General features: G+C 44.4%; 1 protein-coding gene across 1 annotated transcript in view; it reads right to left on the reverse strand.

Moving 5' to 3' along the window:
* LINGO3 (leucine rich repeat and Ig domain containing 3) overlaps positions 1 to 27,310 on the reverse strand; it is a 124,573-nt gene that overhangs the window by 81,873 nt on the left and 15,390 nt on the right. The window contains exon 2 of the mRNA XM_069217312.1: positions 3,384 to 3,476. The gene's annotated coding sequence lies outside the window, so the exon portion shown is untranslated. The remainder of the gene's footprint in view (positions 1 to 3,383; positions 3,477 to 27,310) is intronic.

Below are 27,310 nucleotides of genomic sequence, written 5' to 3' on the forward strand. Positions count from 1 at the left end.
CAACTCTCCTGGGACCTGGAGGCTGAAGGTAAGTGTGTGTGATGTTTTAAATTGAATGTTTGGTGCACGCATGCATGTTTGAGTGTTATGAGTGTTGAGTGTTGTTAATGGATGTACGTGCGTGAAAGAATGAGTGTGTGCGATCTTTTAAAATGAATGTTTGGTGCGTGCGTGCATGTTTGAATGGTATGAGTGTTGTTAATGGATGTGCATGCGTGCGTGTCTGTGTTGAAAGAATGAGTGTGTGTGTGTGTTTGTGTGTGTGTTTCCTGCCCGCCCCCCTCCCTCCTAAAGCTGCCGGCCACCACTGAAAAGCAGAGGAACGTTTTTTTACAAATTAAAAAAGTAGGGGCACATCATGCCCCTCCGATCCCTCCCACTTCGACCACTGCTCCCGGCATTGACTCACAGCACGACCAGCCAGCGTGACTTGCCTATTTGTGCCCGTTGGTGGAACGCTGGAAACCTGCAGAGTTTTTATGTGACTCCTCTGAATTCGGAGTCAAATTTCAAAAGTTCGGCTTACCCCTCCTAGGACCACCAAATACTGCCTATTTAGATCTCACCTAGCAAGAGCTTAAGCTTTACAAAACTTTCATAGTATACATTCATAGAAGGGCTCTCGTCCAGGCCCCTTCTCCCATTGGGCTGTTAAAGTGTCTTTCACATTTTGCTTTCACCAGTTACAGCAAACCACATTTGACAGTAGGTCATCCATTGGCTCGCTTCACTCTGAGTGACTCCATTGTCCTCATGTAGACGTGCACATTACATATGTTTGCAAATAATGAAGACAGATCGCAGTCTTTCCAAGGCCAAAGATATTACCCTTGCCATTGCTTATATTTCAGAGTATTGCAAACGCTCCAGAGTAGTGAAAATCCTTCTCCTTTCCGGGTAGAATTGAACTAAACTTTCACGCAGAGGCCTGGAGTATAATGTCTTATTTTTGATCAGATCTGAATCTGATTTTAAGACTCAATCTACCTTCAGACTAAAGCCTGAAGTCCAGTAATACTGGCGCCAGTTCACTAGTACCTTCCTCTGCCCCCCATCATATGCCTTTGTGCTGTAGTGCTCTGAAGCAAGTGAAAGGTGGGGTTGGCGCTTTACAGAAAACACACATTGCAATGCTAGATCTGGCAATGACTCTGACGACAATCTCTCCTTTAGCATTAAAGCTCTGATTACAAGTTCAGGGTCAAATTCCGATCCCACAGGGATTGAAATTCCAAGTTGAGTGATATTTATAACATCCTTGTCGCCCCCTTCAAGCCGCCATCTCCCATCAGTTGGTTAAAAAGGGTGAGGTATTTACCACATCAAGAAAATGCAATTCTCTCTGGGGGTGAGGATTTTTTTTGTTAAATCGGGGTACAGTAATTATATAATATAACAAGTTTTTCATCTGAATCTGTCTGTAGAAAGCAGCAGGGGTGTGATTATTATTGCAAAACTCATAATTCTAATCCCTCTACAGAGTACTCTTTGCACATTCATTGGAAATATTCTCCAATGAGGATTCATGGGCCAATGACACCAGTCGGCCAAACCTTAGGGCAGTGCTTAATTTGTGAAAAAGTAAGTGCCTGGGCCATTGGCAGGGGTTCAGTGCAGGTTGCACCTCCAATTCCCTCTGCCAGTGCTGCCAATGACGGTGCCACCAAAACTACTATCCATCATACTTCTCCAAGTGTGGCAATCCAGACTATTCCAGGTCCTCACGGCCAAAAGAATGGCTTGGGAGGCAGGTATTAGTCATTTTAAGGTATTTTGAATTAACAAACAACTGTCATTGTGCTTGTCTCTAAATTATACAAACAGCGCCACCATGTAGCAGACTATCATAAAAGCCTGTGTTGACATTTACGTACTGCTGCCGAGCACTGGAAACCAGCAGCTCAAATTAAGCACTGCCTTAGGGCTTTGGACTCACACATAGGACTGGACTACAGTCACACAGTTTTGAGCAACTCATCCTCACATACTCGACTGGACCTCAGCATCACACAAAGGCAGTTCTCTAGTTTCACACTGGGCTGGGCTTCAGTCTCACACACAGGACTGGACCCCAGTATCACACATGGAGTCCTCCAGTCTCATACATTAGGTCGGGCTCCACTGTCACAGATAATACCCTGGCGCCAGACTCACACATAAGACCAGATTTGAGTCTCACTTATAGGAGTGGGCGCTAGCGTCATAAAAGGCAGTCCTCCAGTCTCACACATCGGAGCCGACTTCAGCATCACACATTGTACTGGGCTCCAGTCTCACAAACAGTCCTCACAAATAAGACAGGCCTTTAGTCCCACAGCTAAGACTGGACCCCAGCATCACACATAAATAGTGCAGGCAGATGACTCCATGTCACAGAAACACAAGTTTAACAGTTCTAGTTTTTGATTTACATATTAGTCTTGGTTTATTTTAATTGAGCCAATTGCACCCACTCACTTGATAACAATGATATGTAAAAGCAAAGTCCAGGAATGGAAAAGTGCTGTCCCAGAGAAATGGAGCCATCTGGACACAAGACACATAAACAGTTCTTCATCCTCAGATATGGCGGGGGTCTAGTACCACACATAGCACTAGACTCTGGTCTTACATAGTGCAGCTGGCTTGAGCATCATGCGTTGTAAAGGTGTCCAGTCCCATCCGTAGGGCTGGACTACAATTTCACACATATGGCTGGGCTCCAGCCTAGTCTCACATATAGGCAGGACCACTGGAATTATGTGAATGTGCGGCTATGGCGTTTTCAGCATAATTATAGATTTGCCTCATTTGCTGCATAATCTGCGGATTTTAACAAAAAGTATAATGCTTTTAGCTGAAAGGGTTCAAAAGTTACTATAAACAAAGTGACATTTTCCAGCGCAGTGGAAGATCCTTTGCAAAGGTTGACTGGTCACCTCTCTGTTGCTTATTGCTATATTTGGGGTTGAAATGGCTAGTAATAAGGCATAAACAATGCCCAAACAGTATTAACAAGTGCAAAAGTGTAAAAAAGACAAAATATTGAAGTAATACTATCACAAGACGTGCAGCATTACACTGCATAATTTGCCTTTTCATGCTGCATAATGTACTCAACCGTGCCGCTTAATTTGGCCCTCCCCTGCCACATAATTCTAATGGCCCTGCATATAGGACGTGACCCCAGCATCACAGGTAGACAGTCCCCCAGTCGCACCAGTTGAACTTCATGCCTAGATCGGGTTCCCTTGAGAATAGAGGGTTTATTCAGAATAAGATTGGGTGAAACATGGTGGGCGACCCCAGGTGGTTCCTGCGCAGGTGCCACCTGAATGTGAGTTCTCACCAATCATAGCATCTTATAAATCTCACACAGCCCACCAATCACACTTGTTTCTTACCGTCTTATGGCTGAGGGTAGCTTTGGGCACGGTAGGAAGGCTTGGGTTGAACCAGGTCAATGCTGGGGCCTTGGTTCACCTACCCGCGACCATCTGGAAGAGAAGACGAGAAGGGGTGTAAAGATATACTGCGACTCTTTAATGGTAACTAATAAATCGATTCAGCGTTACACGTTGATGATGTCATGGTAACACATAAACGTTAAAGCAGTAGAAGAATGCAACAAACAGACTACCACTTTTATCCAATTATTTTTCTCACATTAATTAAATAAAGAATAAACTCCTTTAGAACACCTTCAAAGATAATTCATACCGCCAAGCAGCACACAGGAAAAGGGGAGAATAGATGGGGATCCCCCTGGTAAGCTGGTGCACCTGTGATAGCAGCCATTCAACTCAACTGTACAGGCCATTGTTTTTGTTTTTGAGAAGTTGAGGTTCATGCCACATATATATTTCCCCGCTAATGTTCCTGGGTAGAATTATCGTGCAATCGTCGTTCGCAGGCTTTTAGATCACTCGGCAGGCATAAGTGACCCCATCATTGTAGAAACGTGTTAACTCTAGGATGCATATCTGCAATAAATATTATAAGTACCAAGTTGTACACAGTTGTTTAAGGCATCTTGAACCACTGCACTGCTTCCGTAAATGATCTAGGAGTGTATGTCCCGGTATACTGTGGTCGAAATATCAACCTATGAAAATATTGCTTCCGCAGTATCGAGTACGACAGATATGCATAAATTTACTAATCTTAACTCTATATCTACTTATCTTGATATTATAGTGGTAGCAATATAGAATTCAATATTTTTGCAGGTCGATATTTCGACCACGATTTAGTGGTATTACACTCCACTGCACCACGCCTGCTTTCTTTACTCGTCGTTTCTGGTTAGGCTGGTGGTTTGAGGACCAATCAAATTTAACAAAGATAATGCACAATATCCGGTCTAATCACAGACCCATCGGAGAAGCGTTCACTTGTTTCTAAAAAATGGCCTGCACCTAAATATTGTTCCTTTTTTTTTCAACCAGTCTTCCCGCATGTCCGTGCGTCAAGCATGATTCTCATATGGATGATCCCAAACTGAAGTGGCATGGTGTGCAAAATAACTATGGGCAGGATTGCAACCTGAGTAATTACCATGTGTTCAGATTAACTCAAGCATTCCGCCCATCACTTTTTGTACATTTCAGTTGCCGGGGGGAGACTCGAGTTGATTGGCAAACCACCTCCATTCCAGGACCATACATTTACATAGAGTAGCTGGATGCTGCCTCTGATTGGTGGCTGGGAAGCGAGTCAGCAATTGAATTAAAACCTGGCTCAGGATTAAATATCTACCAGTAGGTCTCTCTTGGTCTGCACCTCTGCTAATTCTGAGATTTTTGTCCTGCTCTGGAATTAACCTCCCAGCAATCTCTTTCTTCCAACAGTCTAGTATGTCACCTCGTGATCTTTCTAGGAACATTAGACTCCCCCTCTTTGTCTGGGTGAATGTTTAAACCAATTTACATCAATTAGATCATTTACATTACTGGAGTAAGTTTGTCTTAAAACATGCTTATCACTACAGGCCCATATGAACTCTTGCCATTCCTAGGTATATAGGTATCCTCTGATCCCCACCGATCCATCCACCTGTCATCCAGGAAGATTGCCACCCTTGCTCAAGACCATCCTCCCATTTACTGTGTCTCTTTGGTCTCTGGATGTTGAAACAAAGAGCTCCTGGGGCTTCTGACTCTGGGGTACATCTGGGTAGGAATCAGGAGAGAGTAGAAGGTTTCATTCCGCCCATTGAATTAGCAGAATTTTGTGATCCCACATTACTCTTGTAACACGGAGTTCTGGCTAAATTCCACCAATCACTGCATGGAGGAATTTGTTTCTGCAAGGCTTCAGAAATGGAAGCGTGATCCAGATTTGGCGTCGCCAAGCGCCATTTTCTAACACGAGCGGTCCCGGTCAGAGAGTTGCTTCTTGTGTTGATTTGCTGGCAAAGAGTAGATTTTCTACTCAAGCGGTAGAAAAATCAACTCGAATGACGTCGCACTCTTGCACACCGCATTGTGTTGTTTGCACTGATTTTTCAGCACTGCTCATGCTACTGGCACTGACTTGCAGCACGATCAGTGCCACATGCATATTTTTCAGCCCATTGGTGGAACTCTGCAGACTCTCGCAGGTTTTTATGTAACTCTGCGGAATTCCACTGAGTGAAACTCGGCTAGTTCTGCCCACCCCTGGTAGGAACGCAAGGAAACATTGGGTGCCGCTTGCACATGTTCACAAGGAGTGGTGCAAAGCCTGGCAGCCAGTGGATTCTAAAAGTGGAACTAAATGAGCAAGCAAGCATGTCTGAAATGAAGGAAGGTGTTACAGGGTTTTTCTTTTTGCAAGCCACCCATTACATTCTGTGTCTCTATTTAAATAAAAGTGGCTTAAACCAAATGGGGCTGTGCCACAGCATGGTATCATTGCTGCCTTTAATTTTTTTTTAACAAAGTCAGCTTTTGTTGACATGAAAATCAACAGAACAGCAATTCAAACCTGCATTTCGGGAAATTGATATCAACATGTTTAGCCCATGACACCAGTAGTTGTCTTTTATATATTGATTTTTGCAGAAAGAAGTCAACTTCCACTCACCAAGCATCTGGGAACTGAAGAAAGCTTTTAAACCGTGCAGTGATGAAGGGAGGCCCGGTTGCCACACTTCTGCCCCCCTGGCACTGCCCAAGGCAGTCCGGGGGAGGGCGGATGAGGGGCTACGAAGCCTCTGCCAGTCCAGAAGTCCTGCATTTTAGCCTGAAGGTCTGTCATGGGCAATACAAGGGTTGGGATTCCAGGCATAAGAAAGGAGCACCCAACTGAACGAGATGCAGCTCCCCTTCAGCATGCTGCACCAGGCTGCACATGTCCTCCCCTCCTTGAGGCCAGGCCTCCAGGACCAGGACTAGCTGCCAGATTCCTCCACCAACACAACCCTCAGGACCACCCACTCCCACTTTCACACTGTAAGCCAGCTCTGACTCCACTCTGGGCACAAGAATAGCTCCCTGGCAGCCTTATGCAGAGCTGCTAAGATGTCCATGACCATCGGTCCTGATGCCACTGCAGTGGCTTGGACATTGAGGGTGAATGAAACCTCGACACGTGCAGAAGTACGCACTGAAGCCCTCAGTTCGTCCGTCTGAACAAACAGTCTTGTCCAATCACCGTGAGCAATCTGCCACACTTGGCTTTGAATTGTTGGGAGTGCTGCGTCTCCCCATGAATGGGAGGGCAACCCCCCAAAGCTCCTTAGCACCAGCCGCCACTCAAGGAGGGATTGTGGATGGGTAGCTTATGACGCACCGCCAGGCAGTCTGATTTTCAACAGGTAGGGAGGGTGGGCTGGATAGGTAGTTAGGCAGGACACAGTTGGATTTTGGAGAGGTTGTTCTGCAGGAAAGGGGTTGGAATTTTGATAAAAAGTTACGTAGGAAGGGGGTTGGATTTGGGTTGGTAGGTAAGAAGGCTAGTGTTGGATTTCAGATAGGTATATAGTCTGGAGGGTGTTGGGATTTTGGGCAGGTAGAAAGCAGGCACGGCCCATCCTTTAGGGCAGAGGGGCCACCCCCCCCACCTTTTGCCCCTCATGAAGAGTGTCTGTCAGGCTGAACAAAGGTCAGCCAATGAGGGAAGGCAGCAGTCCCAACCCTCCTGGGACCTCCGAGGCTGAAGGTAAGTGTGTGTGTGTGTATGTGATGTTTTAAAATGAATGTTTGGTGCGTGCGTGCATGTTTGAATGTTATGAGTGTTGTTAATGGATGTGCGTGCATGCGTGTGTGTGTGTTAAAGAATGAGTGTGTGTGATCTTTTAAAATGAATGTTTGGTGCGTGCGTGCATGTTTGAGTGTTATGAGTGTTAAGGGATGTGCGTGCATGCGTGTGTGAAAGAATGAGTGTGTGTGTGTCATGTTTTAAAATGAATGTTTGGTGCGTGCGTGCATGTTTGAATGTTATGAGTGTTGTTAATGGATGTGCATGCGTGTGTGCATGTGTGTGAAAGAATAAGTGTGTGTGAACTTTTAAAATGAATGTTTGGTGTGTGCGTGCATGTTTGAATGTTATGAGTGTTGTTAATGAATATGCATGCGTGTGTGTGAAAGAATGAGTGTGTGGGCTTCCCGCCCACCCCCACCTCCCTCCTAAAGCTTCCGTCCGCCACTGGTAAAAAGATTTAGTAAGAGGAGATGGGAGACCTATGTATGTGAGAAGGCACAGCACTTGTAACTCATTCTCAAAATCTAAATTCCAAGAGTCAGGATTGGTAATCTTGGGTGCAATGGGATGATGAGCTGAAATACTACTGCTGAGGATCAAGGTCACCCGAGGTCCAGAAACATTCTTTACTCTCTGATTTATAACTTCATCTTCCTGGAAGAGGTTGAAGACTAGACGCAAGCCTGGGTGCTTGTGCCCAGGCGCCAGAGGGCCCAATAAACAAACACCATGAATCCCTGGTTGGCAGAGAAGGATAAGCAAAGACACAGAAACCAGCAACAACTCTTCCCTGGAATTACACTGAATATACACACACACTTGAAAAGGGTAAACAGTGCTGGACTGGGCGTTTAGGGAACAGAGCATGGTTTCTTTGAAGAGTGTTTTCTGTATTTGCAGAAGATGGTTTAAGAGCCCTACACACTCACTGCCCACCCATTTCAGAGCTGCACGTTTCAAGATGCCAATCTGTCAATGGTCTATTATGGGTATATCCAGTCGCTTGGTTGTGGGGGTATCCAGGTAATTGACCATGAAAGTAAGTTGATTATAATAAGTCCCAGTTAACTGATTATGTCAATGCCCAGAAAATTGATTATAGAAATACCAAGTCAGTTGATTATGATAACTTAAATTCAATTAATTATGGTAAACCTCAGCTGTTTGATTATATGAATGGTCAGGTAAGTTTTTCTTGGACTATCCAGTCAATTGATTGTCAGAATTGCCAGTCAATTGATTACTGGAGCAGCCACTCATTTCTTTATGAGAATGCCCATTCTATTGGTTATGGAACGCCCAGTCAGTTGATTATGGAAATGGCAAGTGGACTGATTATGGGAACGCCATGTGAATTGATTATGGAACGTCCTGTCAATTGGTTATGGGAATCTCCAGTAAATTGACTAGGGAATACCAAGTGAATTGGTTTCCTGGAACGCCAAGGCACTTGATTATGGGAATGCCAAGTGAAATGATCATGGAAACGCCCAGTCAATTGATTAGAAAATGGCCAGTGAATACATTATGAGTATGCCAGTTAATTGATTAGGAAACTCCCAGTGAACTGACTAGGGAATGCCCAGTCAATTGATTAGGGAATGCCCAGTGAACTGATCATGGGAAGATGCAGTTAGTTGATTATGGGAACAGCCAGTCAACCGATAATGGGAATGTCTACTATGTAGATTATGGGAGTGCCAAGTCAATTTAATTAAGTGAACATACAGTTAATTATTTATGTGACTGTGGTCGTCATTTCAATATTCCAGGATAATTATGGACCTGCATTATTGGCCTTGTATCTAGACATCAATCAACGGGTCCAGCACCAAGCAAATGACTGATTATGGGGTTACAGAGGCAATGAATATATTGTAAAACCCGGCTGTGTATGACTCATGCTCTTAAATGTTCAGAGGAGGCTGCAGTAAATTGTGAAGAATGAAAGCTGGTGTATTCTCAGTATCAAAGCATGTGGGGACTTCCAACCAGCTGTACGGGACTCGACTTGGGAGCCCGGTATACCCGCTGACGTGCTGCAGCCTGGTCTCCTGTACTTCCAGTAGGACATTTGATTCTGCACATCATCTGAGATCACCAGCTTCAAAGCTCTAGATTCAGGAACACTGCACTTCATGGATCAGGAGGTCTCAGCTCAGGGTCCAAGCTTCTGGAATGTGCTCAGTGAGACTCTGAGTGAGGATTAAGATTATAAACACTTGAAAAAATCGAATAGAGCATTTTTTTATATTAGCTTTTTTGTCATCTAAATGTGTTTAAAAAAAATATTCATTTGCTTCACACTTTAAAATCTGTTCGAAAAAACATATTTTGCACTTTGGAACTTTGAGAAGCCCTAGCGCTTAGAGTGTGTTGTGTGCTCTGTGCGCTGAAGTCTGGGTATGGTACCAACATACCTTTGTCAGAATATCATATAAATGGTATAAATACAGTTTTCTAAGTATTACCTACAAATAATCACCTCGGAGATAATAATAGAAAATTGGCACCCGACAGCACGGTCTTTTTGTAAATTTAATTTTGGATGCCATAACTATGTCAGGTGATGTCTCTGATATCCCTTTATATGTGCTGTGTGGTAGAGTGGGGTGGGAGGCCATGCGAGACTACATACTCATCAAGTAGTATTTGTATTACACATTCAAAAGTCCATTGCATTTACAGTATATTTTATTACAATTTCACGCACAGGGAGATTAAGTGATTTCCTCAGAATCACAGGATGTCGGGCAGATGCCGAAGCTTAGGTTAGGATCTAGGTCCCCAGGTGGTAACTGAGCCACTCTTAGGCCATATCTTCCAAAGGAACAACGGGCCTCTCATCCCTGGGCTTGAAATAAAATACATAATTTTTTAGGGTACATTGGACCTGTTAGACTCCTTAGCCCCGGTGCTACTGCACCTGCTGCACTGTTCATAGCCATGCCTCTGATATCTTCTCCTCTTAAACCCCTTTCTGTAATTCAGCAAAACAATAGCACCCGCATTTAGTTCTGATGAATGCCAAGTTCCTTCTCCAAAGCAGCTGCTAGGCAGACGTAATTAAATATTGAAACACAGTTTCTATTGGTGCTGGACCCGTTGATTGACGTCTAAATACAAGTCTAATAAAGCAGGTCCAGAATTATCCTGGAATGCTGAAATGACGACCACAGCCAGTGCATGTAGGAGGGAAGACCGGTGCTTGAAAGAGGTACATAGGGGGGTCTTCCCAGGACGTGACCTTGGTTGGTTTGTGGAGCTTAGAGAACGGGAGAGGGGCAGGTGATGAGAGGAAGGAATGTCTCCTGGGATGCTTCTGAGATGTGCTCACCAGCTGCACTGTGCTTGGTGTAATTGCATGTGACTGGTCATTTTGCATACAGCGTCCATCACCGTGGTCACCGGCCTGCATTGCAGAGTTGCCAACTCAAATGGTACTTCGTGTGTCAACCGTAATCAACTTTGGTCACACTGTCACCCAGTGAGGAGCCAATATCACCTGGTGAGCACCAAGGCGAGATGGAAACCTCTGCAAATAGTGGGTTTCCAGCTTGTCTTTGTAGGCTGTGCTCAGCTGATATATTATGTGCCCACGACATCAGTGACAATCTATAAAGCTTTTGTGTGTTTGTTTGGGGGGAAGGGGGTGGAGGGCGTAAGTTCTTCTAAGGCAGCGCTCCGCACAAAGCTCCAACACCTCTTGGCTTGGTAAATACTTATGAGAAGCTGGCAGGTCTGTGAGCAACACAAAAAGATCATGGACAGAATGCTGAACATTGTCAAACTCTCACCCCCCATCACAGTCCCATCCATTGTATTTTTTGCTTTCCATGCCACCCCAGTTTGGACCCAGCCATATGCAAATCAGTCTTGACCCTGGTCCCCATGGGAACAGTCCAGCTCAAGCTGCCAGGACAGGTCCTCCCTGTACTGAAAACAAGCACCCTGGGACGGGATTCGGGCAATCACCCCTCATCAGCCAGGCCAGCTTGAATCCAAGCTGTGCAGTGAGCACGGGATCCATATCTGGGCATACCCTTCCCACTTAGGGCGACTATAGCGACACAAAAAGATGATGGACAGAATACTGAACATTGTCAAACAGTCAGAGTACCAAATGCCTACTCTTCATAGCCATGATTTCACTTCATGCCTTTTTAATACTTCACTGAATACTCTCTCACACTTTATCTCACTTTTTCAGGATCTTTTTATCCCTCTGACACTGGTTTTCCATCCTTCTCTTACTCCTTCTTTCCACCTTTCCTGTTTTGCTCTCTCTTGCTGGACCAAAGGCTCAGGCCTCAAGGCTAGTCCACCACTCTGTCACAAAATCATCATTTAGAGTTTGGCAGAGGGATTACTCCATCACAACGGTGACGGATATTCCATCCACCGAAATATAAATCCCATTATTTCCTATGGGATTTATATTTTGGGGGACAGGATATTTGTCACTGTTGTGATGGAGTACCCCATCCGCCAAACTCTAAATCAGGCCCCTAGTTGTCCTAGCACTGAACTGATCTGGTGTTGCTAGAGGCAATCTCTTCCCAAGATCCAGAAGCATGGACGCGAACTAATGTCAATGCCTGGGCAGCAGAAATTACTGCAAGCATCATAACGTGTGTACTTTTATAAAGTGTATGTGCACTCGTGGGTAGCCCACTAAGCCACCAGACCAAGCTTACTGATGTCATCAAATGACATCACAGAGGCCACCACTTTTCCCTTAATTTTCCTCTTAACTGCCTTATATACTCCTGGGTACCAATAAAACCTGCAAGAAGTGGAAGAAAACCTGCAAGAAGTGGAAATCCTTGAAAGTAAATCGGACTCACTGAACCTACTTCACTTATCGTTCCTGCTGGTGCCCCCCTGATGCTTTAGATGATAGGTATCCAAAGTAGTGCCAGGGGCAAGTGATGGGAAGAGGGGGTCAACTGCAACCCTTGACCCGCCTTACTTGACATCCGTTCCCCGATGACTACATGAATGTGACATTAACTTCTTAAACCAACCATCCAACAAGACCTACCACCCACATGGGAACGCACTACTGTAGAAGAGGTAGGAGTAATCCCACTGCACGACCCAAAGAAAGGCATAGACATGTAAATGGACTACAGCATAACTGACTGACGCGAGACGTGCTTAAATGAACCAGTGAGGGTTCTCCAGGTGCCTTGAGCTAGTCCCATGGATAACTATTTTCAGCCGTGGGGGTGCTTTGCGAGGCCACCCCTTCCGCTCGGCTGATGGACACCTGCCAGTCCTACTGAGAAGTTCCTGCCTGCCTTGTGGGGATCCTTTTGCACCTCATGTTAACAGTGGCAGTTTCTTCATGAGGATGGGGAGCATCGCCCCCACCGCCTTGTTTGAGCCGCACAGGCAAAAATAAAATGGCAATGAAGAGATTCATTGCCATTTTACTTTTACCTGCACAGTGCGCACTGCAGCAGTGCACCAGCCACGAGCACAGAGCCACGGTGGGCATGTCCTTTGCTGCCGATTGGCAGCAGAGGACAGAAGCAGGGCTGACTCGACGCTCCAAAGTGTGCATGTCACTTTGGCTGGCTGTTCTGCGCCGCCCAAAGTGACATGCGCACTTTGAAACTCTCCACTCAGTCTTAAGACAGCTGGGTGGAGACCAAGCACGGACCTCCAGAGCCTGAAGGGGCATCCAGCCATTCTGCTCCATCCAATCCAGGCGCTTCTATCATGCTGGTTAACAGCATGACAGCAGTGTCTGGAATGGTTAGGGGAGCAGAAGAACACAGAGGAAGGCACGCAGCCTGTGGGTAAGTGCTGTTTTTTAGGTCGAGCACGCAAGCGCTTTCACCTGTTGTAAGTGTTGTGGGCTTTCAACCATGCCCACCTCACGCTCATCATGTTCACTCGTTCTTTGGCTTGCCTTTCAAAAATCATTTGATTTCATTGGTAGAGACTTTATGTTTGTCCTGCCTTGGGTGGTTTTGTTACCACCTTGCAGACTGCCCTTTACATGGATTATTCCACGCCTGCCGTATACTTCTGTGTGGGTGAACTACTTTTTCTTTTGTCTCTCCCCTTTGTGCTGCATGGCGGCCATGGTTCTCACAGTGCAAAAAGGCACAACAGTGTGATCTCAATTGGTGGTATTGAAGCACTGGTCACATTGTTCACTCTTACCTAACCAGAGTCATTTCTTGTGGCCCTCCCCTTAAAACACTTGAAATTGGTAAATGCTTTACATAAAACAGAAATCCTCAAAGCACAGAGGGAGAGTTGGTACTACAATATTCACTGCACTCTGGAAAACTTGACCCACAATGCCTTGCAGGGCATTATTTGATGAAACATTTTTGCCCATAACTCAGTCTGTGGTGGTCCTAGGACAAAGGGACCACCACCAAAACGTTCAGTGCAATGTGCTCTTTTTGTCTACATCACTTCTGGATCCCACGTTACTCCAAAATAATAACCCTTCCCACCATTCGGCGCCTTTACGTGTTCTCATGGCTGGAACTTTTGTTTTACAGCTGAGAGTAGTTCGTTTTAAAGGCCTTGTTTGTAATATCATTGCTATAAGCCTGTTACCCTAGAAAATGTGTAATGTACTACGGTCTTTAGGGGCTAAATGTATGGTTACGCTACATTATCCTCTAGTGGCTAACTATATAGTTACATGACTATGTTTCTTACAAATGCTATTTTCATTGTGGTATCCTCTAGGGGCTGTTCTAAGCATTACAGTCATATCAACATATTAAAATATTCGTGTCATGGAAACTGGTCCCATAATGCTTTGCATGGCATTTTACAAAACAGTTTTGCTCATACCTCAGCCTGTGGTAGTCCTAGGACAATGGGACCACCACCAAAATGTTCAACACTATGCACTCTTTCTGTCTACTCATCTCTGGGCCCCCACACTAGGTTATTGGGGACTCCAAAATAATAATCCCTACAGCCATTCATTACCTTTTTAAGCTATCTCATGGCTGGAGTTTTTGTTTTACAAGTGAGAGAAGCTATGTTTTAGGGCCCTTGTTTGTAATATTGTTGCAATAGACCTGCTTACCTTGAAAATGTGTAATGCATTATGTTCTCTAGGGGCTAAATATATGGTTATACTGCATTACGTTTACCTATTTTTTTATGGGGGTATGCTCTTTTGGAGCTAACAATGTGGTTACATGACCAGGTTTCTTGCAAATGATATTTTTGTTATGGCATTTTGAGCACTACAGTCCAATGCCAAAAGTTTATTTCTGAGAAAGGCTTAAATTATAATTGTATATGTTTTAATAATCTTTCTTTATTACAATTATGACCATGATTCAGGCCAACTTAAAATTCTCATTACACTACGACTGTTTGAACACTCTTGATATGTTGGGGTTACCCTTCTAGTTTATTTTTCCTCTGTGGGTGTCTTGTGTCTTTTTGGGGGAATTCTTTTAGCCAGCTAGCAACTCTGATGGTGGAGTGTTGAAAGTGGTATTCTATTTGAATTAGCATGGCAGATTTAAATTAAGATGCTAAACGGCAACATTTTCATTTTTTGCTGCAGATAGAGATAGAAGGTAAATGGAAGTGCTTTAGTTATATGTGGGTCCACTGGAATTATATGACAAGAAAAAACGACATTATGAGGCAGGGTTGACCAATTTATGTGGCAAGAAAAGTCCTGTTATGAATTTACAATGCCACTAGCTCTAACTCAAGAAATTGTGAGACCAATTGCATTGCAAATGTTTGTTTTATTTTGTTTCAAACATGTAATGCATGTAAGTGTGTAATGCATGCATGCGTAGTGATTGTGTTTTACTTTGTATTTAGTGTTATATTTTTATTTGGCGTTTTGGAGGGAGGGGATATTTTATTTCTGCCGTTTGGAGGGGGGGGGGTGGTTTACTTTGGGGTTTTGGAGGGAGTTTTTTGGGGAAGTGGTGGGGCACTTCACTCGCCCCATCACTTACAAAGGGTACCAACTGCCCCTGATGTTTGCCTATGCTGGATATTAATACACTTTCAGTAAAGCTGAATGCTGGCGGGTCCCTTCGTTTTTCTTTTTCGCTCTCAGAAACAAAGCATCCAGGGGTGGAGTTATTTTTGAAAACAACAAATCAACAACGTTGACACTAGGGAGATTTCTACTTATCTGACAGGGCTATTGCTAGTTTTTGTTTCCTGTGCCCTCCATACTTTGAATGGCAAACCTGGACAAGAAAAATCTGCATTGGGTGATGCACTGTAGAAGCTCCTGGAATGAAGGAAGGCCCAACCAGATCTGGCAGTTGTTATCACGCTGGATCGGGGCCAGTCTGGCCCCAGTGAAATAAGCAGAATTTGTCTTGTTGTAATTTGCAAACACCGGGGAACATTCAGCAACAATTCCGCACATTGTCTGTTTTCTATTCGAAGCACCAACATGCAACACCAATGGGGCCTTCTTATGTTACTTTACAGCTGGGCCCAAACAAGAAGCCACCAGCCCTGCCTTCGTTCGAGTATGATGCTGGCTCAGAGCCATTGGAGCCTCACACGTAGGTGCCTTAACCCCGCATTTAAAAATGCAGCCTTTCTAACTAATTAAGGAGTCCTGTTGCTCCTTCTTGCCAATTTCTTTGTGGTAGAGTTTAAAAAAAATAAATGTATAAGTTGACTGTAAAACTACTTTTCATGACTCCGCCCCTAGTGACTCCACCCCCTTTTTGATGCTGCATATCAGCTCCCAATTTATGGGTTCCTGGAGTAAGGTTTTTCCAGCACTGCCTGTAGGTTGGGATTCTGTCCCAGTGTACTGTGGGCCACATCTCTGTGGTAGGTGGGCTTCTACCAATGACTGACCACCAGCTCCACCAATAGAGATTAGCCCGGCAGACAATCAGCGCCCCCCCCCACTAATAAATGTGTCATAATCCCTGCTGCGCTAACACCTGAATGACACCCAATATCTAGGACCACTCCCTGACGTGGACAATGATTGGCTGGCTCGATTATTCCTTTTCAAGTTGCTCAACTTGGGCAAAAAATTCTAATAGAGGCAATTCTGTAAAAACAGACCCTGTAAATAGCACATGTATAAAGACCCAAATATCCTGTCACTCTTAGAATTAATCCCTGTTGGCTACAAAATCTGAAGAAATGCATGCAAACTTAGCTACACTAGAGTGAATGAATGATGTGCTTATAAGAGCACATTCATCCAGGGGCATTTTATAAAGGTATAAAAGGGCAGTATGGAAAGAAAGAAAATGAAATGTCAGTGCGTCACAGAAGGTAGTGTGGTTTGTGATGCAACAGAGGGGTATTTCAGTGCCACTGGAATTATGCAATGCAGACCCAGCAATTTTTGCATAGTTATAGATTTGCATCATTTGCCACATAATACATCATCTGCCACATAATCTGCTGATTTTAACAACAAAAAATTGTTTCTAGCTCAAACGGTTCAAAAGTTATAAAAAATGCGATGACGTGTTGCAGGGCAGAGGAAGGTCCTTTGCAAAGTTGGGCTGGTTACCTTTTCAGTCGCTCATTGCTATATTTGGGTGTTAAACTGGTACTAAAGATGTGCAACTAATGCTCAGACAGTGTTACCAAGTGTAAAAATGACAAAATAATGAAGTAATACTATTATAGAATGTGCCACATTACTCCATATAATGTGCCTTTTCTTGCTGCATAATTTACTCAACCTTGACACATAATTTGGCCCTCTCCTGTCACATAATTCTAGTGGCCCTGGGTATTGGTAAATGGTTCAATGAACAATATGTCAAATAATATTGAAAAAAATGCACAAACATGAATACGGGTCTAGTCTATAGATATTGACGTAAAGACTAAAATACCCATCAGTTGGTAGAGGTCATTCCCGAACAGTTTCGCAACACCACATGGGCATAGATGCAATCCCGAGCAACCTCAACAAGTACATGAGCTTGAATACTGAGCTCCCCTAGAGACACTGACGTAAAGACTGAAGATACCTACAACAGACAGAGGTAATTCTCCAACCAGACATTTACTGTCGCAAGGGACGGATCTGAACTCCATCACATCTGTGAGTGCGTAATACAAGTCTCAAGGGAGGTGTAATGTGCCTCTTCCACCGAGTAAGTGTATCCCTTACAGTTCTGTGACTTGTATTTGCAATGCATAAGTGAAATGTGAGGTCCAGAATCCTTCCTTTGTTTCAATTACAAAGCGCCTAGAAGGAGCAGCCAAAGAGATCATATGAATGAATTAGCCTGCCCACCTCCCTCTGCCACCCTTCTCCAATCCCACCCATCTTATCTTCAAATCGTTGGTTTCTTCTCTAAATGCCAAATGGAATTGCCCATTCTGTAGACAATCTCACAAAACCAGCACTGGTGAAGCTGCACTTTTTCCAGTTAGGAGACACATCCAGTGTTTGGGAATTAACAAGGAAAGAAGCAGTATTACAGAGAGAGAACAAAACGCATTCATGTGAATGACTAGGAATATTGATGATATCAATGGCAGAAAAGGTCGATCAGGCTGAAAAAGATGCTCATGTCTTGATGCTGTAAGACCTCAGAGTGCATTCAAATCCTGTCTTTCGTTTCCTCCTTCTTTCTCCACTCTGCCTTTCTCCCTTTTGCTCTTGGTCAGAGCCTAAAAATGAGCGCTGGTGCCCACCACCAGCACACCTGCAACTAGGGGCACAGATCCAGTACTTGGTATTCAAGTCTCACAAATGTAGGGGTGGCATCAGCAGAGCTTTCAACAGGTGGGCAAGGAAGTGAAAGGGACACAATTTACAGATTGTGTACACGCTAAGGTTTGTGCAGGGCCATGGAAATTATGCGATTCTGCAGCTATCTTCCCATCATTATAGTTTTGCCGCATTTGCCAAATAATCCATGCTGCTTAACCCGCAAAATTAAAAAAAGAGTTTGTTCCTAGCTCAAATGGATCAAAAGTTACTTAAAACGTGGCAATGTCTTTGCAGCAGAGGAAGGCCCTGCACAAAGTTTAATGGTCACCTTTCAGTTGTTTATTTCTGTATTTGGCCGCTAAACTGATGCTAGTCAGGTGAAATATTTGCCCAGGCAGTATTACCATGTTTAAAAATGACAAAGCAATGAAGTAATACTATAACAAGCATTTGCAATGCAATGGGTTTCGCATTTGCTCAAGTTACAGCTATTAGCATTGCAAATTACTAACTGGACTTTTCTTGCCACTTAAATTGAAAATGAAAAGTAAAACAGTTGACATAAGCAAGCCGATTCAAAGCGCCACCGCTACCATAAGCATGAGCACGAAGGAGAGACACAAAAGGAAAAAGAAGTTTGCTCACAGTCAAACGTATCGGCAATCGTGCAATTATCCATGTAACAGGGGCAGTCTGCAAGGCGGTAACAAAACCATCCCAAGGAGGGACAACCGTAAAGCATTTACCAATGATAACCAAGACGTTTTGAAAGGCAAGCCCATGAACGAGCATAAGTGATGGTCGTGCAGTGGGCGTGGTTAAAAGCCCACAATATGTACAACAGGTGAAAGCGCTTGCTCACTTGACCTAAAAATGGCTGCATAATTTGCCTTTTCTTGCCACATAATTTAGCCCACAAACAATGTAATTTGGTGCTCCCCTGCTGCATAATTGCAGTGGGCCTGCTTCTAAAACAATATTGTTGTTTAAGAGAGGGGATGCAGAAATTTTAAAATTGTCATTTGCATGCAAAGTCAGAACATTTACCTTGGGCATTTCAGGTGAAATTGGTAACTGCCCTAACTCAAGTCAGGAGACGATTTCCATCACTGTCACACTTCACCTAAGATCCCAGCTACAAGCCAGTGTCAGTTTACTGTTGCAAGAGGTCATGTTAGTGTGAAATCCTACAGTACATCTTTGGGCCGTCTGCCTGCACCATCCTGCAAAGTAAGAGGTGCCATGGTGGTGTCTGGGGATAGTGCGATGGGACGTTGAGTGGTGTATGAGAGCGTGCAAGGTTCCTGAGACCGCTCGGTGTAGGGACAAAAAGCATGAAGTGGCCAGTGTGTGGTCCAACGCAAGGTAGACTGAGATTGCAGTCAGGATCTAGTGGAGGTTAGGAAGCTTAGAACTAGAGACGTCTCACAAGAAGTGCTGGTCCACCTCAGGAGATCTGTGCTAGAAGAATTGTTTTCTGTAGAAGTGAAGCTCATTTGTGGCCTTTACGATTTTTTTTACTTTGTGAACTTTACACTATGCAAAGGTAAAGTGGTTTGAAACAAGTTTGCAAACCTCCTTATTGGGATACTTTGCACATCCCTATGTAACAGGAAATATTTGCAGGACTCCACACAGTTGAACAGGGCTGCTAAAGTGGTTGTCTCCAAGAGCCTCCCTGAAAGAGAAGAACATGTGCTTCTACTAGTTCTTTGCTCACTTCACTTAAGGATATTCCTGACCTCAGTCATGATTCTTCAACCACAAGATACAAACCCAAAAGGAAGCAATTAAATCTTTGAGGAGCAAACGAAATAATGACATTTGTAATACGGTAAATTGATTCTGAATGCTATAAAGTAAAAATTGACCTGTTGTCCATACTTGGTGTGCAATGTCTATGAACTGGTTTGCACATTTTCATGGCCTGTGAACTATTGTCAAAAATGCTAAAAAATGCTTTGAAGATTTGTTTTGGGGCACACGTCACCTTCCAGCCTTTTCATGAAAGGATGGTAGACACGGAAATCCAGTTGGATGTAAGTGTGATCACCCATGCGGTGATGATTGGCTGATTAGGATGCCTGGTTCTCGATCGAAAGCGTACAAATGAACATCTCCTTTGTCGGCCGCTTCCTGGAGAGAAGATGGTCAGTGCTATCTTCAAGCCTGGGCCTTTGAATCAATACCTTGTGACCCTGAACTCCGAGCGACCTACATAATCTGAAGTCCATTGCAATTAAATGGACAGGGTGGTAGTCTTTTTTTATTAATAAATGACTGTCCTATGCTTTCCGTCCTTCTCTCATTCATTTTTGGACCCTGGGAGGAGGAACACGGTTTGAAAGTTGGCCTTGTCCAGCTTTCCATCACTGACAGCATGGTTCCATAGTCCATATCAGGTGCACATTCCAGAGCTGGACATCATGGATCCCAGTGCAGAACAGAAAGGTGGAGCAGCTGTTTGAAGCTGTCGGTCCACCTTTCACTGCCTGTGGTGGTCCACACCTTATATTCAATGGGGCATATGCCTGTGATGGATGCCCAGAGGTGCTGAGAATCTCTCATTCTCCTCCCAAAGGTTGCCACACTTTGTCTCATAGGGTTTTCTCCTTTAAGAGTATGACTATGCAGACAAATTCCTCTCTCATAGTTGAAATGGTAGAGCTGGGTGTGTGTCTATACTAACACTTGGCGCGTGTGGGGCTAGCATTATGACTCTGAGGCGAAAAGGAACTAAAAGCAAACAAACCTTGGTCTGTCTACTAGGATATCCTTTTTGATGGGTGGCGGCGCATTCTCCTCCATGCATATATTTTTGGTCTAATTGGAGACAAATTCTCTGACACAACATTGTGGCTACTCTTCGAATATTCAGTCGTTCGTCGGGCTGTTTTTAGGAAAGATAATAATGGGGGTCATTCTGACCCTGGCGGCCGGTGGCCGCCAGGGCCACCGACCACGGGAGCACCGCCAACAGGCTGGCGGTGCTCCCACGAGCATTCTGACCGCGGCGGTTCAGCCGCGGTCAGAAGCGGAAAGTCGGCGGACTTTCCGCTGCTCGGGGGAATCCTCCATGGCTGCGGAGCACGCTCCGCAGCCATGGGGATTCTGACACCCCCTACCGCCATCCTGTTCCTGGCGGGTCTCCCGCCAGGAACAGGATGGCGGTAGGGGGTGCCGCGGGGCCCCTGGGGGCCCCTGCAGTGCCCATGCCCATGGCATGGGCACTGCAGGGGCCCCCGTAAGAGGGCCCCGCAAAGTATTTCAGTGTCTGCCATGCAGACACTGAAATACGCGACGGGTGCAAACTGCACCCGTCGCACCCCTGCAACTACGCCGGCTCAATTCTGAGCCGGCGTCCTCGTTGCAGGGGCATTTCCTCTGGGCCGGCGGGCGCTCTTTTGGAGAGCGCCCGCCGGCCCAGAGGAAATATTAGAATGGCCGCCGCGGTCTTGTGACCGCGGTGCGGTCATTTGGCGGCGGAACCTTGGCGGACGGCCCCCGCCGTCCGCCAAGGTTAAAATCAGGCCCAATGTCTGCCAGTAATGGAGATCTCCCTATAGTAAAGGGTAGGGAAGTGTAAAAAAGTTTATTAATCTTTATAAAAAATAATACACATATTTCTATGTTAAATGCTGATGTTAATTAATATTGGATATGTATTTTAAACATAGAACAAAATAAAAATGTTACAGTGTTAACCTAATTTAAATTTAAAATGCAATTATTTTGAATATTTTAAATTGAATTAACATCATTTTTTATGAAGTCTAAACTACAAAATCCTATATAAGGTAACAAATATTTTATTATGTATTAATAATGATTAAAAGTGTAAATAAAGTAATTGAATTGTATTTTAATAATAACTAATGTTACATTAATTTTGACATTAAAACGGGTTATTAAAATATTTAAAAATGAAATAAATAATGTCTTATTCGTAAATGTATTTAGATTTTTAGATGTTGTAAATAATTTAATTTAATTTCAAATTAATTCCTAGATTTTATTTTAAGCCCTACCTCCATTATTTTCTATGGGAGCATTTTGCAGCACCTTTGGTTGGCCACGTATTGCACTAGACATATTCGAGCATTCATTTACTACTGTTTTGGGTTCTTTTTGGGTGTAATAACTTTAGAAGCACTGCTTGTAAATAATTATGGGCTTACTCTTTATTGGATGGGGAGTATGTTCTTCCCTCAACCCCTTCCTAGCCTTCAATAAACCTCTCCTTACTCTTCCCTAATCCCGTCCCCTTTAGTTCTAAATATTTCCCATTTTCCAGCTGCTGCCCTCTGTACCTCAAATTTACTTCTAAAACATATACTTATGTGTGCGTAGATTCCACAGTTTGGGAGGGTGGGGGGGGGGGGGGTGATCTCCACACAGAAAAAGATAGGAGATGAAGGTGGGCCCCCACATCTAGGTCACTGAATAGTATTTTGTAGTACTTTAGTTGTGCTATTGGCGTACCACAAAATGTACTCCAAAAGCAGCTTGTGAATAGGACCCTGGTCTCTGAAGTCCAAGGGCCGCTCCTTCCACATTCCATCACAGGTATGCTCTTGTGATGCACTCTCCGGTGACATGGTCGATGAAGTTTTGAGGGTTCTGCTTCATAATAAACTCAGCTCCAGCCTGTACGGCTCTGGCCCTCGAGTACCAGCTGTGGTCACATCACTCTGTGTATCCCTTTGTAAGAAAGTAAACATGCGCCGACACCAGATACTGGGGGAGTGCTCAGATAACCAGGAGCTGGTAAATGAATGAATAATTTAATGAACGGGGCTGCTCACAGGTCAGAAGGGAAATACAGTGCAGGAGAAAGGGTCTGAAGGAACATATTGAGACAGGGAGAGCAACAGTGCTTAATTTGTACACAGCTAAGTGCCCGGGCCCAAGGTACACTGACTGGTACACTGCATCTAGCACAACCCAAGTCACTTTTCAACTGCAGGTTTAAGTTCAAGATTTATCATTTTTTTAAGTTATATTACATAGTTTAATGCTGCACTAATGATCAGTGCCTGCATGTGTATTTTTCTCATAATTATGTACCGGCGTTTACAATTAAATGCTGGTGCCAAGCACCAGAACACACAGGCACAAATTAAGCACTGAAGGACAGGTGAGATGGAGCACAGACTGGAGAGGCAAGGTTTCAGGTGTGGTGAAGTTGAAATCAGACAAGATTTAGGGAGAAGCAGAGGAGGGCCAGACTGAGGTAGGGTGGTTAGATATGTAATGGACAGATTACCTCTAGAGGTGAAATGGGAGGCCTATTCTTCTCGGCCTTTCTCATGAAGGTACATTTCAGCATCAGCTGTGTGGCACTTGTGATGGGGGTTGGAGGGTTGGGGTGACTCAGAGCCCAAAACCCCTGATTCAGAGCACCAGGAATTGCCGGTGTCAACTGGACACAACAGTATGCAACTAACACCAATAGGCTAGGCTTTTGTATAGTGAATACAGATAGCAACAAAACACCCACCCACTTGGACCACTAAATATGTCGCCTCACAGGCAACACATTTACATGCATGCAACATGCTGTGGGCTAAAAAGGCAGGACTGGCTGGAGGTGTGACACAGAACATGAGATCAGCCCACAACTCTGAATGGGGTACCACTTATATCAGTGCTGAAAATAAGACATCTCATGCGAGAGTGAGGGAGGGGCCATCACAAGCAGGTGTGTTTGTGATGGTCTGGAAGCAGGAGCATGGCGCGGACTCCAAGCCCCTTGTACGCGAACAATCATATGACTTCATATACTTTGAATAGTTGCTTCCACTAGTTGACCAAAAAGGTGACCATTTTTCAATTTTTAAATCTAACAAGCATAATGATATCAAATTAATTACATTACAAGGCCCTTGTACAGGTAATGATGTTGCAGAAAATCAGTTCACATTAAACGGGCTCTAGAGCAGTGGAAATGATCATGTGGCGTCTGTCCCACATATTGACTACATTTGTATAAAATGTATTTAACTTTCTTTTGCGTGATTACACAAATGTGCAGACAAATCCAGCAAAATTACTTAACATCCACCATTTAGTGTTATGTTATAGTGCAAAATGTGTCCTTGTGTGCGTTTTGGACACAAAGACCCATTTTATCCAAAAAAAGCAAAAAACAGAAGTGACAAAAACAGCAGCCGCTCATGTTCTGGTCGGTTCTTTGTCCCTGTGCTCCCACAGTATGATTTTTTTTGTTTGAATGTGCTTTAAAACCATGACCTGGCGTAGTGATGTACTTTTGGCTAACGCGAAGTGCGCGAAATTACGCCACATTGTGACTTCATAATGAAAATTTCATCCGGGCTCACTCACGACGCCTTTAGAGCCTCCCAAAGCCTCACGAACGCTGTCAGTACCTCCACTCGCTGCTGCAGAACAGGCTTTTTACAGCACTCAGCGCCTTCAGCGAGTTTCCCAAAAAGAATTGGGGTGACCTAAAAAATCCGTACCCAGTAAAGTTGCCAAAAATGAAGCAGTCTACTGCATATGGGCCTTATATCGAGTTTGGCAGAAAAGTCGCGGATACCCTGCCCTCTATATCAGTCTGTGGCACTTGTAAAACGCAGATGGCATATGAACACACTCGTGATGGAGTATCCCTCCGCCACATTCTAAATAAGGCCCTAAATCATTTGGGCTGACAAGTATGTAGTGTGCGGAAGGTTCCCGATCCAAGCGGCTCCCTCGGTTACATGAGCTAGATGCTGTTGCTCGGTCTTTCATGCTTCACTCCTTTCACAGTCTTCTTCGTTCCGCTATCCCCGCCCCCTCACCTTGCTGGCTCCAGTACCCAGCATGCACCTCTCTATGCAGGCGAGCACTTTCCTTTTACTCCTTCCTCCAGTCCCACTCCTACTGCATTTTTCATGCGATTCTGTGCTCTTCTGACGACTGCAGCTCCATTAGATACCTGGAGCTGCCGAGGTACCCTAAGGAACTTAATCCACTTGTCAGACCTGTCGACACTTGTGGTGCAGCGCGGCTCCTCTGCTATGGCGGTGGAGCGTTGTTCCCCCGCCAGCAGTAGCCGCTGCAAACCTTTAATAACAAAACAATAATGAACTATGTATATTATCGTTTTGTTGTTAAAGGGTGAGGCTATGGAGGATGACGGGGACGAGGGGAGTGCACTGTGCACTCCCCTTAGTGCGCATGTGTGTATGGCCGGCCATATCGGGCTGGCCAAACACACATGCGCACTGTGCTTTCTCCAGCCCGGCACTGTGTTGCCGGGCTGGAGAGAAAAGGCACGGGCTCCCAGTCTGCTTGGGAGCGCTCTGGCTGGGAGCTCCGGCCAATCTTAAAGCTGCTTTGAGCAGCGTCAGGATTGGCTGCAGGGCAGGCTGGGAGCCTGTGCTGCCTGCTGAGGGGATAGAAGATCGATTTGGCACGGCACGCAGGTAAGCTTTTTCATTTTTTATTTTATTATAATTTTCCCCCTGCCCGGCATGCGCCACCAGACTTTGTTTTAATCCCCACGAGCCGCAACTGATGTGGTGCCACCCTATGTCACACAGCTGTCAAAGTGAGTCAAAAATATGTGTACCATGAACATGGGGTGGGGTCCGTATGGGGGCAGGCTGAGACATGTAGCAAAAAAGAACAAAATATTTTCTAATTATTTTATCGAACTTTCACCATATGGTAACTGGATATCAAATATAACACACACACCTTAAAAGAAACATAAAAGCAAGTTAAACTAATCTGGGAAAAATGAATTGCTTTGGTAGGAAAGCTGTCGTGGCTAATGGATTCAATTCACATTTTTTATGCATGTAACAGGAGCTTAACATCTGAATAAAAGTTGGTGCACTAGAAAATAGTGATGTGTATTTATAGTGCTGTGAATTCCAAGTCAGTAACAGAAAGCACTGTAAATATGTAAGTCATTAGTTTAAAAAATGTATTGCACCCTGTACAAGAACAGCTACCATAATGTACCACAAAATGTGCACAAAGATTCAGTGTTTGAGCGCTTATACTACTTTCAGAAATTTTATTTTTAGTACTACCCAATCAGACTGTATCTAGTGCAAAAATTTTGATTGTCTGCTGTCGCCAGGCAATTATGTGAGAATCACCAGGAGAGTGGCTTCTGCTCCCCCCACGTTTTGGGAGCTAGCAGTACATGGTTTGATTGGGCAGACATTATGTGCTACCACAAAAAAGTGCTTGCCCTCCACACAGCTGTGATCATTTTGTTTCTTCATTCAGCTGCTAAGCTTGAACTCTCATGGCCACACACATAACATCTAATGCTATCAAAATAGCATTACAGTGTTATGTGTGTGCCCTTGAAAGTTCAAGCTCCGGCATAATGACTAGATAATCTATCATGTTTTTCTCTGGCAGCAGCACAGATGGGAGGAGGGCAGTGATTAACCAAGGTGGATTTTTAGGTCTGGCCCGACAGTGCAACTCTCACCTGACCTTTTAACCTACACCAATATTATTCCACAGTTCTTTACTTCCACACAAATACATATTCGTTCCATGCTATTTACTTGAAATGGTTCAGATTACCATATAACATTCCTCTAAAGCCAGGCCTATTGGCATTGCCAATGCCTGCTTAAAAGGTTCCCAAGTAAAGGACCCATTTCAGGACTGATAACAGCCTTACACTACCTCTCAAAAATATGAATTAGTTCTCTCAAGGAAGCATCGAATGATTCTGTCAGTTAAAGTCTGTACTGGACCCCAAGTAGCCTTTCAATTAGCTGTTTAACCAATTGCACACACTTACATTTCTTTCGGCTAGGAGGCATCCTGGAGACAAGGCTAGTTTCTTCTTTAGCTGTTTGTTCCTTCTCATGCTTCAGGGAACAGAAGTCCCTTCAGCTGGTGATAACTCAAGGTTGGCATTCACTATTCAGGAATTTATGTTTTCCACTAATAAATATGAGACCTGTTGAAAATGTATGGGAACATTGTTCCCAGAAAGCCCCACCACTTCTACTTTTGGTTGTGTCAGCGCCCTTCACACAGTCATCAGATGAAGAACTGGTATCACACAGCGAACGGATAGGTGAACCAGAGTACCAGAATGCCTTGCGTGGTGTGCTTTTCAGCTGAGAAGGCGCTATAGGTTTTGAAATGTTCCAAGGACATCGGTGGCAGCCTCAGAACCTTGTTTTTATTTATTTTGGGATGTGTTTGAAGTACTTCTTAGACAGTGATTGGTAGAAAGCCCAGCCCCTTCCAATGCCCTGCCCCATCCTCTGATGTGGTGAGTTTTTAGAGACTGGCAGGTTTGCAACCCTGGCAACCGGTGGCTTTTTGGGAGGATGCAGCCTGAGTCAGTAATGATGCAGAGACAAGAGTCAGTCTGCTCACCTGTAGGGCATCCCTTGCCAAATCTACCCACAAGGCCACAGCACCACTGTCCTCTGGTGTGCTCCAGCCTCCAGGGAAGAGGGCAACCAAGCATCT

The sequence above is a fragment of the Pleurodeles waltl genome, chromosome 12 (assembly GCF_031143425.1).
Source record: "Pleurodeles waltl isolate 20211129_DDA chromosome 12, aPleWal1.hap1.20221129, whole genome shotgun sequence".
NCBI classification, from domain to species: Eukaryota; Metazoa; Chordata; class Amphibia; order Caudata; family Salamandridae; genus Pleurodeles; species Pleurodeles waltl.